Here is a 16,410-nt window from a genome sequence, read left to right as displayed (position 1 = left end):
GGGGTCCTGTAACTGAATGTGGGGGTTGTGAAATTATGTTTTATTATCAGTAAATGTTTGATACCTATTTTATATATCTATAATACTTGGTGATGAAGTCCTGGATAGCCCAGGGCTGTTGGCAGAGAGGGACTTGGAGCACTGATGAAATTACTCCCTGGAGCAGGCAGTGAAAAGGCTCTGATAGAGATCAATTTAGCTTAGAGTCCTACCCTCTGTGGAAGTTCCCCCCTTTCCCTTCTCACCTCACTCCCTGACTCAATTGGGTGGCCCCACTTTGCTGCCTCCAGCCAGGAAATCCAAGCCCCTGACGTCGACTCTCTGGGTGGTGGTGGGCAGCCTCCCCTTGTTATGTCCTGTCAGAAATCACAGTCATGTTCCTGAGGTTAAATTTCCTCTTAAATATGCGTATGGCCCATCTTTGCTGTACTCCTTTAGGTCAGTCTGCCATGGCACTCTGCCTCATGGTACCTTTCCCTTCCCCTTCCCCCATGCCATATTGTGTCTCTTCTTTCATCCCCTCACTTCTCTTCTCTCAACCCCCACCATGCCTTCTGGTCCCTTTCTCTAACTTTTTTAGAGTGCTAAATCCCTTTTAGATTTAGCTTGCCCAGAAACTTTATGAGCAAAATTATAGACCACTTTTCACACAAATTAAGTCTGATCTAACCAATTGGAAAAATATTAAATGCTCTTGGATAGGGCGAGCAAATATAATAAAGATGACAATATTACCTAAACTAATCTATTTATTTAGCGCTATACCAATCAGACTCCCAAAAAACTATTTTAATGACCTAGAAAAAATAACAACAAAGTTCATATGGAAAAATAAAAGGTCAAGAATTTCAAGGGAATTAATGAAAAAAAAATCAAATGATGGTGGCTTAGCTGTACCAGATCTAAAACTATATTATAGAGCAGCAGTTACCAAAACTATTTGGTATTGGCTAAGGAATAGATTAGTTGATCAGTGGAATAGATTAGGTTCAAGGGATAAAACAGTCAACAAATATAGCAACCTAGTCTTTGACAAACCCAAAGATCCCAGCTTTTGGGATAAGAACTTACTGTTTGATAAAAATTGCTGGGAAAATTGGAAACTAATATGGCAGAAACTAGGCATTGATCCATACTTAACGCCGTACACCAAGATAAGGTCAAAATGGGTTCATGACCTAGGCATAAAGAATGAAATTATTAATAAATTAGAGGAACATAGGATAGTTTACCTCTCAGACCTGTGGAAGGGGAAGGTCTTTATGACCAAAGCAGAACTAGAGATCATTACTGATCACAAAATAGAAAATTTCGATTATACCAAACTGAAAAGTTTTTGTACAAACAAAACTAATGCAGACAAGATTAGAAGGGAAGCAATAAACTGGGAAAATATTTTTACAGTCAAAGGTTCTGATAAAGGCCTCATTTCCAAAATATATAGAGAATTAACTCTAATTTATAAAAAATCAAGCCATTCTCCAATTGAAAAATGGTCAAAGGATATGAACAGACAATTCTCAGATGAAGAAATTGAAACTATTTCTAGTCATATGAAAAGATGCTCCAAGTCATTATTAATCAGAGAAATGCAAATTAAGACAACTCTAAGATACCACTACACACCTGTCAGATTGGCTAAGATGACAGGAAAAAATAATGATGATTGTTGGAGGGGATGTGGGAAAACTGGGACATTGATGCATTGTTGGTGGAGTTGTGAACGAATCCAACCATTTTGGAGAGTAGTTTGGAACTATGCTCAAAAAGTTATCAAACTGTGCATACCCTTTGATCCAGCAGTGTTACTACTGGGATTATATCCCAAAGAGATTATAAAGAAGGGAAAGGGACCTGTATGTGCACGAATGTTTGTGGCAGCCCTTTTTGTAGTGGCTAGAAACTGGAAACTGAATGGATGTCCATCAGTTGGAGAATGGCTGAATAAATTGTGGTATATGAAAATTATGGAATATTACTGTTCTGTAAGAAATGACCAACAGGATGATTTCAGAAAGGCCTGGAGAGACTTACACGAACTGATGCTGAGTGAAATGAGCAGGACCAGGAGATCATTATATACTTCAACAACAATACTATATGATGACCAGTTCTGATGGACCAGGCCATCCTCAGCAACGAGATCAACCAAATCATTTCTAATGGAGCAGTAATGAACTGAACTAGCTATACCCAGAAAAAGAACTCTGGGAGATGACTAAAAACCATTACATTGAATTCCCAATCCCTATATTTATGCACACCTGCATTTTTGATTTCCTTCACAAGCTAATTGTACAATATTTCAGAGTCTGATTCTTTTTGTACAGCAAAATAACGTTTTGGTCATGTATACTTATTGTGTATCTAATTTATATTTTAATATATTTAACATCTACTGGTCATCCTGCCATCTAGGGGAGGGGGTGGGGGGGAAGAGGTGAAAAATTGGAACAAGAGGTTTGGCAATTGTTAATGCTGTAAAGTTACCCATGTATATATCCTGTAAATAAAAGGCTATTAAATTTAAAAAAAAAAAAAAAGATTTAGCTTGCCACCTAAGAATATGCCCCATCTTCTTGGAATATTTCATTTCTCCTGGCTAACTAGGGAACTTTCCCTTTCCATCATTAATTGTTAAAGCCCCTTCTTTCCTTGCTATATTTCTGATTGAGCAAATCATTTTCCTTTTCTAGGCTTCATCTGTAACATGAAGTGATTACATGATCTCTGAGGTGATTTCCATTTCTAAAAATGTGAAGATTTTCTGTGTGATTATTGGAACTTTGCTTCTGTCTTCTTCTCATGTTACTGTTGGGAGACACAAGAAGAAATCCCTTTGCTTCCTCATTTTTAGGCTATTGGAAAATGAGTGGTTTCATTGAAAATAAACGAGCTACTTGGGGGAGGTGGGAGAGCAAGGTGGGAGTCATTTGTGGTACAACAAAACAAATAAACTGCCTTTGTGTGTCCTTAGCTAAGCTTCCCCTATTTATGTGTGTGCTCTTTTTATGAAGTTATGTGAGTAGAGACCATGACTGAAATATCTGGGGAAATTAGATCTGGAACAGAAGAAAGATGAAATTGCTTAACTACCCTTTCTTCACCAATTTTTATCTGGGAAAGAAAAACAATCATGTAGGATCCCTGTTCTTATCTGTATACTAAATATAATGACATTTGCCTTATGTTCAGCATTTAAAGTCTTTCATAATCTATTTCTTCCTTTTCAGTCTTTTTTAAAAATTATTTTTATTTATGGAATAAAACAAACATTTCTATAATAGTGCAATTAAAAAATGATTGCACATGAAATTACAAATCAATTATAGACATTTTGCTATTGCTTTTGAATATATGGTAAAGTTATCATGTACATTTGTTTTTCTCCCTCCCTCCCCAACTTGCTGTAGAAAAGGCTACCATTAAATATACACATGTATGTACATACATGCACACATATGTACACATGCATATATACATATCTAAAATCATTCTATACATACTCCTATTTATCCCTTTTTTTCTCTGGATGCAGCCTTTTTTACATGTTCATTGCTGTTCTTTGCCTGGGATTCTCTATCTCCTGATTCAGGATATTTCACTTACTATCCCCATAGGTCTGGATTGCTTTCATTCTTCATTTCATACACTTGTCTTTCTTTCCAATTCACTTCAAACTCTACTTTTGGCCATCCCATGGCACCTTTCCTCAGAGATTTCCTATGTGCATATATTTATTTATATATTGTTTTCCCCATTAGAATGGGGCTACTTCGGGGCACAGGCTGTATTGTTTTTGCCTTTCTTTGTATTACCAGAGTTTAGCTCAGTTCCTGGCACATAGAGGTTAATAAATGCTTATCGAATTACAGAACTAACCATAAGCTAAGAAACATGACTGCTATTTTTGAGAAACCTTCTAGAAAAAACTCCATTTTCTTTCCCAGATGACCTGGATATATTTATTTCCTGATTTAGCTTCATAACTTTATAAATTAGTTTTGTCATGCTGAGATTATGTTGATGCCAGTGACCTATTCTGGAGGAAGAAGAAGAAGTGGGGTAGAGGCTGGTAATTGTTTAACACCTGGCTTTCAAAAAAATTACACAGAAAACAGTTTTAAGTTTAACATGGGTTATTAAGATTTTCTTTATCACTTTCTTAAGTTTAGGCAATTAATAAAATAATAATTTAAACCAATTTGTTGCTTTGCAGATTTTTAAGATATAAAATGTTCTCCACTGAAAATTTAACAATCAGCTCTTGAGAGTTAGTCTGATCTGGCTCCTGGATCATCCTGGATATATTTATTCCCTGATTTAATCTCATACCTGTAGTAAATTAGTTTTGTGATACTGAGATTATGTTGCTGCCAGTGATCTGTTCTGGAGGAAGTAGAAGAACTGGCATATTAGTAGCTGAATGCTGGTAATTGCTTAACACCTGGCTCTCAAAAAAATATAATTTACACATCCCAGCATAGGTGATCTTGGCTGAGCTAAATCCCTATAGCCATCTAATCCAATGACTTCATTTTATTGATGAGGCTTTGGAGACCCAGAGAATAAGCAGCTGAGTTATAATTTGAACCCTGGTCCTTCAGATGCCATGGAACATTGAGATGTAGAATTAAGGGACTTGGAATGAGTCCAACTCCATCATTTCCTACTTATATAATCTGTGAAGGAGGAAAGCAATGGGCATTTATAGAAACACTATGCTAAATGCTTTGCAAATATTATCTTGCTTGATCCTCACAACAATATTTTGAGATAGGTGATATTATTATTCCCATTTTGCAGTTGAGAAAATTAAGGCAAAAGAGCCAGTAACTGTTCAGGTCTTCTTGACTCCACTTCCAATGGTCTCTACTTTACCATTTAGAGATCTCAGTTAATCTCATGTAAGATTTCAAGTGGATAATCTCTACTGTCCCTTCCAACTCTGATCCATGATCCCATGACCCTTTGAGACCATCAGTGGTGCTCTGAAGCTGGCTTGTACTGGCTCCTGAGAGATGATTGCTAAATTTTCATTATGAATATTTTTAGTTTGGAAATAGGCAAAAACAAAAACAAAACCTATGTGATACAGTAGATAGAACACTGGATCTGGAATCAGGAAGACATCTGAGTTAAAACTAGCCTCAGACACTTCCCAGCAAATCATTTAATCCTGTTTGCCTCAGTTTCCTCATCTATAAAATGACCTTGAGAAGGAAATGGCAAACCACTCCAGTGTCTGCCAAGAAAACCCCAAATGTGGTCATAAAGAGTTGGACAAGACTGAAATGGCTCACTACTAACAAAACAATCTGTGCTTAACTATAGCCTGCTTGGGGGAGGTTGAGGTGAGGAAAGGAGAAAAAAAGAATAAAGTAAAAAAAATACACAGAGAACAAAACAATAACCTACAAGGAAACAAAGAAAAGATGGATACTTGGATACTCATGAATATAATTTCTTCTATTATTATATATCCTTTTTTGAACTGATAATTTATTGTTATATATTTTGAATCTTCCCTGACATTTTGCTCAGCACATGACAATGTTCTGTTCTATTTTGTTTTGTTTTATTTTGTTTTCCTTTTCTGCTTTTTTTTTTCAATTCTTTTTTTAAATCAAAAAATGTTTTTAAAAAAACCATGAAAAATAATAACAAAACAAATCATGGCTTGATTTATTATTTTATTAATTGTTTAGATTTAAGAAAATAATGTAGAAAAAATTAATATTGTAGATTATATTTTAAAGTGTGTCCTGAACACATTCTCCTCTCCACCAAAGCCTGTTGTTAAAACATTTACTAACACACCTCTAGAGCAGATCTTTTCAGGGCTTATTCTATCACTGCATTATCTACTCTCGACCAGAAAGAAACCCTCAGGCTATACAGTAAAGCGCAGAGTCTGGAATTTGGTTAGTGGTCATTAGATGGTCTCCAAGGTCTCTTCCTACTCCGTAATTCTTAAGATTTTTTGGTTCCATTTAGCATCAATTTTCATTGTCTGTAAAATAGAAATAATTTAATTTTTGTAGACTTTTGGGCAATTTCTTGAGAATTAATAAGGTTTCTGAATGGAGTACAGAATATATATATATATATGTCCATTTAAAAAATCAATAAATATAAAATATATACAGCCATTAAAATTATCATAATGATGCCAGGATATTCACATACAGAGAAAGAACTATGGAGTTCAAATGCAGGTTGAATCATACTATTTTCACTTTTTTTTCCTTTCTCATGGTTTTCCCCTTTTGTTCTGATTCTTCTTTCACAACATGACTAATATGGAAATATATTTAATATGATTATACATATATAACCTATGTCAGATTGCTTGCTGTTTTGGGGAGGAAGAAGGGAGGAAAAATGGAAATTAAAATCTTTTAAAAGCAAACATTGAAAGCAAAAAAAAAATTTTTTTAAATGTTGAAAAACATAATTATGATAGGGTGTCCAGAAGCAGAGATACTAGGATAACAGACAGACTAGAATCTCTTAAAATTCTAAGAATTTCTTTATAGGCAACTGAGGGTGGAAGTAGGTTAGTTTAAAAAAAGAATGCTGAGAACAAATTGGACTCTCCTCATTCCCAGTCTGTCATCATGGGATGAGGCACAGGGCTGGCTTTAAAAATACTGCAATACACATCTCAGAGCTAGGTTAGCACAATTAGTTAGAACCTTGTGCTAATAAGGTCAAGGTTGTCAGTCTTTTCCTGATGTGAGCCAGCTAGCTAGTTTTGCATGACTGTTATCATGTTCCTATGTGACGGAGATAGAAGGGACTGAGACATCTGGTGAGGTTATGGACAGGTGAGTTTTCCTGTGGACTCTAGAGAAAGTCGGTACGCCTGTTTTGTCAGCCTTGTTGAGAGAATGGAGGAGGTCTCCTGGGCACTAAAAGTAGTTTGGTTGGGCTAAGATGCTGTCATATTGCCTCTTCACTGCTGGGGCCAGGATTATGGGATTCAGCACCTCTTCTGTTGGACAGTGGATGAGAGCATTCTTGGGGGCAGGGGTGGAGGCTCTGAGCATGTAGAAGTTTTTCATTCATTTTCTTCCCTCCTTCACTCCTTCCTTCTCCTCCCCTCCCCATGTCCCAAAGTCTGTTCTTAGCTCTAGGATTCTCCAATCTGAGCTCTGTTCTCAGAAGCTCTATGAAAAAAAAAATAGGCTGAGTCTGCAACTGACTCTCATTTTTCTAAGCTTACTCAAAAAGGGGTGGCTTTGAGCCAAAAAAGCCTGATTCAGCTCAATTATCCCCCACTGCAGGAGATGTCCTTAATTTTCTCATTGAGGCTTTCAAAGTGACACAGTGGATAGAGCTCTGGGCCTGGAGTCAGGAAGAAATGAATTCAGACTGGCCTCAGATACCAACTAGTTGTGTGACCCTGGGCAAATCAATTCCCTATTTGCCTCAGTTTTCTAATAGCATCTGCCTCAGCATCAAATGAGAAAATATTTGTCAAGTGTTTAGCATAGTGCCTGGTACATAGTAAGTACTTGGTAATGCTTATTTCCTTGTCCCCCTCCCTTTTAGAGGGCACACACCATGCTTTCACAGGGAGGTTCATTGGAACTCGTAAAGGCTCATTTTCCTGAATCTTCATCAGAGAATTCCCTTGATCAACCCTATAAAGAGGGTATTAATATCTCAGTTTACTAGAGATTATGCTAGCTACCTCAGTCTTCTAGAATATGGCTTAAATCTATCACAAAGCATTTATTTGCACTAAGATTATGCCCTTATTTCTCCTCTTCCTCCTATCCTTTTCATCTTTCCCAAATAAATTTCTTCTACGTAAGAGTCAGTCTTTTTTGAAGAGGGGCTATTTAAGATATTATTGGTATATGGGTAGTGAAAAGGGAACAATCATGTATTAAGTGCCTGCTATGTATCAGGCACCATGTTAAGCATCTCACAAATGTTATCTCACAGGATCATCATAACAATCCTGGGAGATTGGTGCTATTATTATCTCCATTTTACAGAAGCAGATAGAAATTAAGTGACTTGCCTATTTAGTAAGAGTCTGAGACTGAATCTGAATTCAGGCCATGAAATAGAGTTATTCAGAAGTAGAGTTAGAGCCTCAGGAATCAAAGGTTAGTGTCAGATGAACAGCATCAGGGAACTACATCAGGGAAATTCTAATTTGTCACACTCATTGATGTGTAGTCCAATGCAAATGTTGAATGGGAATAAAGGAAGGGAATAAGCATTTATAAAGTACCCACTGTGTGCCAAGTGTGTGCTAAACTTTTTTACAAACATTCTCTCATTTGATCTCACACCAACCCTTTGAGATAAGGGCTGTTTTACAGTTGAGGACAGAAGAGGTTAAGTGCCTTGGCCAGAATCATACAGCTAATAAATGTCTGAGAGTGGATTTTAACTCAGGTCTTCCTAAATTCTAGCTCCTAAATTCTTTTCAGCCAGAGAATTTCCCTTCTACTGTTGTTTCTTCCTCCATCGATTTCCACAGCAACTATGGAATTTATGTAATGGGGACACCATAGTGCAGACCCTATACTTGAGGTGGGTAAAGTATTTCTCTGATGCATATGGTACTTGTATGATTATTTCTTCCTTTTCCTCTGCAGTGATTGCTCTGATTTTTTTCAGAATGAGGAGAACTGCATCCAGGATACCAGGTAACCTTACTGATTTCTCTAGAGATATCTCTTAGGGATTGAGGTGACCTCCTCAAGTCAGCTTGAGTTCTTATTCCAATTGTGTTTCCCCTTGTTAACTTCAACTTATTGACATACCAATTCCATTTAACCAATTAACATAAATTAGCTTTTACAAGAGGATATTAACTTCACAAATATAAAAAAGTACAAGCCTTTCCTCCATTACATGGGGTTCATATTTCTCTTTCTATCAGTTTGGTTTCTGAGCACAGCAGGCTCAGACTTACTACGGTCTCTGCATAACATTAGCCCCATTGCTTCCTGTCCAAATATGGCATGTTGGATGAGTCCATGTGTTGGCTACCCACAGGCTGGATCCTGAAAGTCATTTCTCTGGGCTTTGTATGGAACAAGCTGGCCACAGAACTCAGCTTCGACTCCATTTCTGCACCTCCTGATTGCCCAGTCTCCTAATCTTCTGAAGCTCACAAGGTCACAGCCATCTCCATTCTCTTTCTCTTAAAATGAGGAAAAATAGGCATAATAGCAACAGAAGTAAAGCAGCGCCAAGTGCTCTCTCTGTGTACCATCCTCCCTCATCCACCACTCTCCTCCACCCAGCAGCCTTCAGCAGCTCATTCTCCTTCTAAAGCCAGCAAGTCTGGAAAGATTTTATGCCAAGAGATAGTGGGTCTCTTGCTTTTTGAAAACTCCCCAGTTGTGGCTCTTTATAGCTAGTCAAAGAGTCTCCTTTTTATCATGTGGTTAGCAAACCAGAGCCAGAATGTTCTGCTCATGCTCCAAATCTCTCCAAAGTGTTTCTACTACACATCCTCATGGCTCTTTGGAAACAAGTTCCCCAGCCTCTTCCACATTGGGGATTGCATCAGCCAAGCACATCTGCTCACGACTTCCCCCTCTTTCCTCAATAATCTGATGAGCTAGAGAATATGAGTATTATTATCTCCATTTTAGAGAAGGCGAAAAAAAAGACTCACAGAGATTCAGTGATTCACTCTAAGTCACATAGGTTAGTAAGTGATAGAGTTAAGCTCCTTTTAAACCACAAAATCTTAGAAATGAAGAGGACCTCAAAAATATCTAGTACTCTTCATCCATCCCTAAACAATGTACTCCATATCAGAGTTAAATAGAAGCCAGGGGCCACTAATCCCTACAAGGATCCCTGTGAACTGTATATTGATTTGGGTTTAAAATGTCATGTTCTCTATGTTTTATTATATTTTTATTTCTTTTGTTAAATATTTCTTGATTACATTTGAATTTAGTTCCTCATTGGGAACATTATACCTTTTTATATGGCTAGGGCCCTCATGTTTGATACCTCATGTTTGATACCTACATCATATTCCATTGGTGTTCCTTGAGAAGGAACTTTGAAAAGACTTCTATCACCTCCCAAGACTGCCCATTCCACTTTTGGACAGGCCTAATGATGAGGAAGTTTTATCTCACACCAAGATTAATCTATTTGTTTGCATCTTCCAAGAAGTGATCCTAGTTTTATCCCTTGAGATCAAGCAAAGAAAGTCTAATCCTTCTTCCTATTGAAAAACTGAACATTATTTTTATCCATTCTCTAAACCTTTTCTTCTCCAGGCTAAATGTCCATTGTTTCCTTAACAAACCTCTATATGACATGACCGCAAGTCCCTTCTGCCTGATTTTAGACTATATTTTCTTGTTTTGATCTTTTGATTTGTCACCTGATTGTTTATTGTAATTTTTCTCATGATCTATATCAAAGCATTCCAATCTGTTCCTTCCTACCTCATTAATCTCCCTCTCTCTCATCCCCCCAAAACCCAATTATTTCTGCCGTTTGAAATACTAGTGGGCAGCTAGTTCTATCCAGTGGATAGAGCACCAGGCTTGGAGTGAGAAGACTCATCTCCTTGAGTTTAAATCTGGCCTCAACCTCTTACTGGCAGTGTGATCCCCGGGGGAGCACTTAACCCTGTTTGCCTCAGTTCCTCATCTGTAAAATGAGCTGGAGAAGGAACTGGCAAATTACTCCGGTATCTTCGCCAAGAAAATCTCAAATGGGGTCATGAAGATCAGACATGACCAAAAAATGACTGAACAACAACAAAATTCAAACTGTGTTTGGTAATGGGAAACTATAATTTGGGAGATAAATCTGGAGGGGGAGGCTGCCTCTGAACTCTGCTGGTTACTTGACATTAGCCACTGATGCCTTTAACCTTTCTCCCAGACCAGAGGTATCAAACATGGGGGTCTGCAGGTCAGCACTGAGGCAACAATACTTCTACATATAGCCTGCACTGGATTAAAATGTAAATGAGAAAAATAAAAATAGAATATATCATGGATAATGTTAATACAGGAGCACAGTGGATAGAGCATCTATCCGGGAGTTAGGAAGGTATTAATTCAAATTTGGCTTCAAACACATGATAATATGTGAGCCTGGAAAGTCACTTAACTCCTATTTGCCTCAGTTCCTCATCTGTAAAATGGGAACACATTGGGGAAGAAAATGACTAATTCTGCTATCTTTGCCAAGAAACCCCACAGATTAGTCCATGAAGAGCTGAATATTTCTGAACTACTGAACAACTGAACAACAATGTTAATACATCATGCATGGATCTGTAAGGAGGATTTATTTGAGCTTAACATCACAGCTGAGTCCGGCCAGCCAGCTGGGAGAGTAGCCTGAACCATTAATGGTTCCTAGCTACAGTCTATGACCTGGCTAGCTCCATTTCTGCCATGCCCTTGTGAGGCTACTTACAAATAACCTCAGTTGTCACATTTATATAGAGTTTTAAAGTTTGTCAGATTCTTTACATACATTATCTCAACTGCTCCTGGCAAAGACTCTATGAAATAGGTATTATTATTATTATCATTTTCTTTCTACAAATGTAGAAATGGACCTCAGTGTAGTTAAGTGGTTTGCACAGCTAATAAACAACAGGGGTAAAATTTAGATGCAAGGCTTCCTGAAACACACTTATGTTCCAATACATAAAATAGTTATGGGAGGAATATCTCTTCTTCAAGTTTGTGTGGAAGGTTAACTACTCCTGAAAAAAATCTAATGCAATGCAGAAATTATGGAGGTATGGAGGGTTTTATTATATTTAAACACAGGGACTGGATGCAAACAAAACAAAATAAATAAAAGACAAAAGCCATCTGAGCAAAGATTAGGTTTTCATAGAGAAAACTTATCAGAATGTTAGAGAATTAATTCTTTTACATTTCGCAATCTTGTACATTTCTTTTAGGTTATAAAAGTTAAAAAAACAAAAGATAGCTTCATAATCCCATGCTTCCTTCAGTGTCATAAAAGTGGAACAAAGTTAAACTGAATCATGATTTCATATAGTCCCTAAGGAAACAAACCTGGTGAAACTAATTCCATAGGTAAACTAAACCCCTGTTACAGATTAAACTACATTTAGAGGGTTCATAATGGCTTGATTGAGAGGAGAGATTTATATGTCTACAGAGAATCCTTCCTCAAATAAGCGAATTCAAGTTACTTCTGGAAGCCTTTACTCCCCTGAGTTCTTATCTGAGGAATATTTGAGGCCTTAAGTGAATTTCACATGTCTGGGACAGGTTCCAGTCAGTTCTATAACCTTCTAACTAGGAAAAATGACCTTGATCACTCTTCCCTCCTCCCTAACAAAAATTAATAAAACAAAATAGAAAAAAAAAAAAAAAAGGTTCCCATTGTAGTAACAAAAAAGGCTGAAAAGGTCAATTGCTGTCAGATTGTGGAAGGACTTGGATGTCAACATAAAAATTTTATGCTTTCTTCAGTAGGTAATGAAGAACTGCTGATGATTTTCTGAGTAGAGGGCCTTTCCGAGTCTTAACTTCCTGATCTGTTCAGGGGGGTTGGAGGGATTGAACCAAAAGATCTTTGGGTCCCTTGAAGCTGTGACATTCTGTGAGTCTCTTACCCACTATTATTCCATTCAATATTATAGGTTGATGCTGATTTCTGAGATCTAGGACCATCTCTGCTGTTCAATGTTATAATAGCATTCAGTGGGGACACAGAGATGGTCATCTATGGGTATTTGGAAATATTGTGTAATTGTGAAATATCATGTTTAAATTACATTTCTTTTGTGGAGCTAATTTCTTCTTCTTGGAGGCAGTTGGGGCAAAATGACCTGTCCAGGCTCACACAACTGGCCAAATTAAATTCAGGTTCCCCTAATTCCAGGGCCAGTGCTCTATCCACTGAGCAACCTAGTTTCTTCTTGATAAATCTTTGTGGAGAGGAAATATGATATTGTAGAAAGAGCACTGAGACTAGACCCAGAGGATTACTATCTGTCTAACTTTAGGTTAATCATTTAATTTCTCTGAGCTTCTAGTTCCTCATCTTGTAAATTTAAGAGATTGCACTAGATGGCCTTTGAGATTCCTAAAAGATCTAGACCTAGGTCTCAGACCCTTTTTTAGGGATAACCTCGATTCTTTTTTATGCTGGGAGGTGAGAGGCAAAAAAAAAACCCTCAGTCACAAGTTATTACTTATAAATAAATGATGACGTAGAATCATTCCTTTATAGAGCCCAGCAATTACTGAGACATTAGCTCAAAGGCCTGGGAATAGGCTACTCATCCAGGAAAAAGGGAATTAAAGGCAGCCAGATCCCCTGAATGAGTGAAGTCCCAGGTCAACATAAAATCATGGGACTAATGCCAAGCTATGAGGCAGCAAAGTTAAATTCTGAGGCTTCTGAGAAGAGCTGAAAGAGCCCCAGATTCAGGGGCCTGGTTTCAAGTCCCAGATGACATTTCCATGATGTGTGCCTTTGAGAAATTCACTTTATGTGTAAGCTGGTTTTCTCAGCTTTAAAATGGAGATAATACCACTTGTATTAAAACTATCAAACAACTGGGGGGAGGGGCAATGGAAAAGCCTTTCAAAATTTAAAGTCCTTTATAAATTTTTTATCATTTTTTTTTATTGTCTCCATCTTTTTCCTAACTACTAGTGTGACCTCACCTACTAGTGTGATCTGCCTTAATTTTCTCACCTGCAAAACGGGGCTAATTAATAGGAAGTCCCAAAAGTCTTACCTTAGTTTCAGTCACCCTGTATGTGTCCTACCTACCTCTTAGGTTTTTCTAAGGACAAAATGAGATGACAGTATGTGAAAATACTCTGAAAAAATGAAAAGAGAAGGGACTGAGCTTCATGGGACTGGGTGCTGTTGGGCAAGAATATCCAATGTATGCTGGAAACATTTTGTCCATGATTTCAGAGTATCCCCTGGAAATAATAATAGCTAACATTTACATGAACACTTTCCACATGCTAGTTATTACGCTAAGAACTTTACAATTAGTATCTCATTTGATTTTCATAACAATCCTGGGAGGTAGATTCTATTATTATCCCCATTTCATAGTAAAAGAGACAGACATAGGCTAAGAGCCTTGTTAAGGAATACACACCTAATAAGTATCTGAGGCTGCATTTGAACTTAGGTTTTCCAAACTCCGAGACTATTTTGAGCCATTCACAGAACTACCTAATTTCCTCTTGAATGGAGTGAGGGTGGGAGTGGGGGTGGGGAGGTGAAATTAAGGAGATCACTGGGGCAAATCAATCCACAACATTTTATGTCTTCCCACTTTTCTTTCAATCAATCAATTAACACCTGCTTTGCAATTTATATTCCCAGAGAATTAGTTGCAGGGGCATTAAAATGTTAAGTAACTTGATGGCTAGAAAATGAAGTGAATCTAATACTGAAGATGTAAATTTAAATTCAAATTCTCTGAGGCTTACCATTATGTGACTCTAGGCAAGTCACTTAACTTGTGTCTGTCTGTTTCCACAACTGTTAAAACAGTAATAATAAAATACCTATCATCTTCCAAGGCTGTTGTTAAGGTTAAATTATGCAATACTTTTGAAGCATTTTGTGCAGAGTCTGGCACTTAGTAGGGGCTTAATGAATGCTTGTTTCTTTTCTTGATTTATATAGCTAGTATATTTCAGGTAGAATTTTAATCTAAGTCTTCCTAATTCTGAAGTAGATGGGAAACTGCTCTCCCTGCTGGTTAAGAACCCTTAATTAAGGACCTAGGCTATACAGACCAGAGATTCAATCAGACCCAAAGATTGATACAAGATGTTTTCTCACAATCATACATGTCAAACAATCTATATATCTTACCTGGGAATTGACCCTGTACTGATTTTTAATTTAATTTAATGTTTCATTTTTCCCCCAGTTACATGTAAAACATTTTTTTTTTACATTTGTTTTAAAACTTTGAGTTCCAGATTCTCTTCCTTCCTCCTTTTTTCCCATCCCTATTGAGAAGGCATATGAGATGAGAAGATGCTTTAAATCATTATTGATCAGGGAAATGCAAAGTAAGACAACTCTGAGATACCACTATACACCTGTCAAATTGGCTAAGATGACAGGAAAAAATAATGACAAATGTTGGAGGGGATGCGGGAAAACTGGGACACTGATACGTTGTTGGTGGAGTTGTGAACAAATCCAACCATTCTGGAGAGCAGTTTGGAACTATGCCCAAAGGGATATCAAACTGTGCATATCCTTCGATCCAGCAGTATTTCTATTGGGCTTATATCCCAAAGGATCTTAAAGGAGAGAAAGGGACCCACATATGCAAAAATGTTTGTGGCAGCCCTTTTTGTGGTGACAATAAACTTAAAAGTGAATCTATGCCCATCAGTTGGAGAATGACTGAATGAATTATGGTATATGAGTGTTATGGGATATTATTGTTCTGTAAGAAATGACCAGCAGGATGATTTTAGAGAGCCTGGAGAAGCTTACATGGACTGATGCTAAGTGAAGTGAGCAGAACCAGGAGATCATTGTACATGACATCAATATTATATGATGATCAATTCTGATGAATGTGACTCTTACTAACAATGAGATATGATTGAAGCCAGTTCAGGATCTTGTGAAAAATGGAAACAAACAACAATAAAAAGAGTGAAAATACCATGTTGTGATCTATACTCAATTCCCACAGTCCTCTCTCTGGGTGTAGACAGCTGTCTTCATCACAAGGCCATTGGAACTGGCATCAATCATCTCATTATTGAAAAGAGCCATATCTATCAAAATCGATCATCATATAATCTTGCTGTTGCCATGTAAAATGATCTCCTGGTTCGGCTCATTTCACTTAGCATCAGTACCTATAAGTCTCTCCAGTCCTCTCTGAAATCATCCTGCTGGTCGTTTCTTATAGAACAATAATATTCCATAACAAACATATACCATAACTGATTCTCAGAATTCTCCAGCTGATGGACATCCACTCACTTTCTAGCAACTCTACTTTTTACAGAATAAATATCTACTTATTTTGGAGAACAGCATTTTCTGACATTAAACATGCACAGTTATAAAAAGTCATGAGAAGAAGCCCTTTAGTGGGCAGAGAGCTAGACGGTGTCTAGAGGACCTAAATTCAGCTTCCATCTGTAACACAAATGGGCTGTGTGAGCCTGGATCTGTATATTTAGAGCTAGTATGAATGCTGGAGGGCAAGTTCAAAATGAGGTAACTGATGCATAGAGGATCAAATAACTAGTAAATGAGGTAGAATTTGAAACCAGGTCTTCCTAATTCCACATCCAGCACTAGGACCCCATCTGCTACCTCTCTGGGTAAGGTCAGTAACTTCTCAGTATTCTGGGCAACTTTCTATGATTATAAAGTACAAAGCAGGTACCA

This window comes from Sarcophilus harrisii, chromosome 2 (assembly GCF_902635505.1).
Source record: "Sarcophilus harrisii chromosome 2, mSarHar1.11, whole genome shotgun sequence".
Taxonomy (NCBI): Eukaryota; Metazoa; Chordata; class Mammalia; order Dasyuromorphia; family Dasyuridae; genus Sarcophilus; species Sarcophilus harrisii.
This window is presented reverse-complemented; position numbering follows the sequence as displayed.